Source organism: Lonchura striata, chromosome 10 (assembly GCF_050655825.1).
Source record: "Lonchura striata isolate lonStrDom1 chromosome 10, ASM5065582v1, whole genome shotgun sequence".
In the NCBI taxonomy this organism is placed as follows: Eukaryota; Metazoa; Chordata; class Aves; order Passeriformes; family Estrildidae; genus Lonchura; species Lonchura striata.
Genome location: NC_140712.1, coordinates 3,185,877 through 3,189,472, shown reverse-complemented (window position 1 = coordinate 3,189,472; position 3,596 = coordinate 3,185,877). Strand labels below are relative to the sequence as shown.

Sequence of the window (3,596 nt, the reverse complement as noted above, 5' to 3'; positions counted from 1 at the left end):
AACGCTGCCCTGCTCTGCAGGCTCAGGGCAGCAGAAGGAGCCCCCAGGGCTGCCGACGCAGCCACGCTGGGAAGGGCACAGGGTCTTCCACAGAAGCTGCCACGGCCTCCTCGGGACACATCCCGGCTCGTGGCCATCCCAAACCCGCAAGTGTGACACGGACAAGGAACTGTGGGCCAGGGCAGGAATGCTGCTCTGAGCCCTGGGGCCCGGGGAGCGCTGGCACCAGCAGGTGAGGCAGAGTCCCTGCTGTCATGGTTTGACACTGGCACAATGCCAGTGCTTCTATGAAAATGTGATCTTTATTTTGAATGCTGTGAAGTGGAATTTAGAATAGAGTAAAGCAGGCTCAAGCTTAATAACAGGAAAAAAATTTTATTAAACTATTACTACTAAAGAAAAGAGAAAACTAAAGAAGGGGGGAAAAAAATTACACAAAGATCAAATGAAAACCTTGCAAAACATTCCTCTCCCCACCACCCAACTCTAACAAACCACAGTGAGACACAATCTGGACCTCAATCAGGTTTTTACCCTCCAAGCAACTGATACTCAGTTCATCGAGGGAACAGAGTCTCTCCTGTGCCACAGACCCCCCAAGAAACACAGCTCTACATCTTGTGTTTCCATGTCACACATGGCACCGCCCGGAGAAAAAAGTTTGCCATGGTGACCCTTCTCCTTTCTATGTACAGTGCTCTTACTACCAATGCATGGATGGTTACTGCCTTTAGGATTTTTCCTTTTAAGGATGCCCTGCCAAGAGGGGAGAAAACAACAGTTCAGTTTTTCATTGTTTGGGACCACAGTCCCCCCCCATTTTCCCCTGGGGCCGAGGGCTCAAGAACAGAGATCTTTTTCTCTTCTCTTCTCTTTTCCTTTCCAGGGCAAGGGGGCGCCACCACAAACCCCCTAACCTTTTTTCTGTTCACTCCACTTTTGTCTTTTTTTCAGCTGAAGCAGGTCTCTTGACTCACTGGCATCTTCCCAAAACACAGTCTCTCTTGAAGGAGAAGATTTGGTTCAGGTTGTGGCTAACATGGAAAAGTCCAGCCAAAAGCCACTCTTTGTCCCCCTCCCATCTAGAATTCTTCCTTCCAACATCCCATCCCAGGGTCCAAGGTGTCTCTCTTCCTCTCTTTCAAACCGAGGAGGGGAAAGGAAAATTCACAAAGCTTTCATTTCTTCAAGAAAGGGTTAAAAGTCCGAACTCCCAGGATGGCTCGATGCCCGGACATCCAGCAACTCCCACACAACTGGGCACCTTGCAGCTCCCCCCGCTCCTCCTTCCTTGCGGCTTTCTCTCTCCCTCTCGGGAGAGGAACTCTGGGGGGGGGAAATGGAGACATCCCAGATTTCTTCCACCCTTCCATCTGCAGGGGCCAGCCTGGTTCCAGTCCTTTCACCACCCTTGGGGCTTTCGGCCTACTTTTCTCAGGCCATGGGCTTCCCCTCCCCCACCCAGCTCGTGGCTGGGCGGGGGAAGGTCTGCACTGCACGCTGACCGGAACCAAAAAGAGCGAGTTCCCCTGGGAATTTTGCTTTCAACCCCTCTGTGTTCTCAGAGGCGTGTCTATTTTCAATTGGTCAATATTTAAATTGACCTCTTCCTTCCGGAAAAAATTATCTTTCCGTGTCAGACCATGACATTCCACCCTTCGCCTCTGAGAACACAGACTACAAAAAAAAAATCATTATCAAAATTACATTCAACACATTCTACATAAAACAGCAACTTACACTAAATCTCCACCCCAATTCATCTCAAAACCCAACATATGCTTTGCTCTTATTCCTCCTGATCCCATTTCACAACATTCACCTTATCACTATCTTATCTTATCTTATCTTATCTTATCTTATCTTATCATCTTATCTTATCTTATCTTTTCCCGGTCAGGGAACCAAATGTCATGGTTTGACACTGGCACAATGCCAGTGCTTCTATGAAAATGTGATCCTTATTTTGAATGCTGTGAAGTGGAATCTAGAATAGAGCAAAGCAGGCTCAAGCTTAATAACAGGAAAAAAATTTTATTAAACTATTACTACTAAAGAAAAGAGAAAACTAAAGAAGGGGGGAAAAAAATCACACAAAGATCAAATGAAAACCTTGCAAAACATTCCTCCCCCCACCACCCAACTCTAACAAACCACAGTGAGACACAATCTGGACCTCAATCAGGTTTCTACCCTCCAAGCAATCGATACTCAGTTCATCGAGGGAACAGAGTCTCTCCTGTGCCACAGACCCCCCAAGAAACACAGCTCTACATCTTGTGTTTCCATGTCACACATGGCACCGCCCGGAGAAAAAAGTTTGCCATGGTGACCCTTCTCCTTTCCATGCACAGTGCTCTTACTACCAATGCATGGATGGTTACTGCCTTTAGGATTTTTCCTTTTAAGGATGCCCTGCCAAGAGGGGAGAAAACAACAGTTCAGTTTTTCATTGTTTGGGACCACAGTCCCCCCCCATTTTCCCCTGGGGCCGAGGGCTCAAGAACAGAGATCTTTTTCTCTTCTCTTCTCTTTTCCTTTCCAGGGCAAGGGGGCGCCACCACAAACCCCCTAACCTTTTTTCTGTTCACTCCACTTTTGTCTTTTTTTCAGCTGAAGCAGGTCTCTTGACTCACTGGCATCTTCCCAAAACACAGTCTCTCTTGAAGGAGAAGATTTGGTTCAGGTTGTGGCTAACATGGAAAAGTCCAGCCAAAAGCCACTCTTTGTCCCCCTCCCATCTAGAATTCTTCCTTCCAACATCCCATCCCAGGGTCCAAGGTGTCTCTCTTCCTCTCTTTCAAACCGAGGAGGGGAAAGGAAAATTCACAAAGCTTTCATTTCTTCAAGAAAGGGTTAAAAGTCCGAACTCCCAGGATGGCTCGATGCCCGGACATCCAGCAACTCCCACACAACTGGGCACCTTGCAGCTCCCCCCGCTCCTCCTTCCTTGCGGCTTTCTCTCTCCCTCTCGGGAGAGGAACTCTGGGGGAGGGAAATGGAGACATCCCAGATTTCTTCCACCCTTCCATCTGCAAGGGCCAGCCTGGTTCCAGTCCTTTCACCACCCTTGGGGCTTTCGGCCTACTTTTCTCAGGCCATGGGCTTCCCCTCCCCCACCCAGCTCGTGGCTGGGCGGGGGAAGGTCTGCACTGCACGCTGACCGAAACCAAAAAGAGCGAGTTCCCCTGGGAATTTTGCTTTCAACCCCTCTGTGTTCTCAGAGGCGTGTCTATTTTCAATTGGTCAATATTTAAATTGACCTCTTCCTTCCGAAAAAAATTATCTTTCCGTGTCAAACCACGACACCTGCCCAGGCAGACCTGCCACCCCCGAAGCCCTGGCAGGGCTGGTGCCATCTCCTGCCCCAGAGACCTTTGCACCCGGGGGCTTCTGTGCCAGAGGGAGCCAAAGCCCTGGGGCACTGGGGGCTGTGCTCCTGCCTGCAGGGGCTGTTGGCAGGAACACCTGGAGCAACTGCTGGCAACAATGAGTAGATGGCAAAATGGTTAACCCTGCCCCGGGATAGAGATCTAAGTGGCCATTAGAGTACAGCTCTCCCCTCTTGTTCCCTGCAGCAGAATCAGGACCATGAA

General features: G+C 49.4%; 1 long non-coding RNA gene across 1 annotated transcript; it reads right to left on the bottom strand.

Moving 5' to 3' along the window:
• Nucleotides 1–2,014: 2,014 nt before the first annotated feature.
• LOC146766482 (uncharacterized) lies at nucleotides 2,015–3,166 on the bottom strand. The gene is made up of 2 exons (XR_014957556.1): nucleotides 3,089–3,166; nucleotides 2,015–2,985 (listed from the first exon to the last, which is right to left on the bottom strand). It is a non-coding gene; the product is annotated as an uncharacterized LOC146766482 (long non-coding RNA).
• Nucleotides 3,167–3,596: the final 430 nt, after the last annotated feature.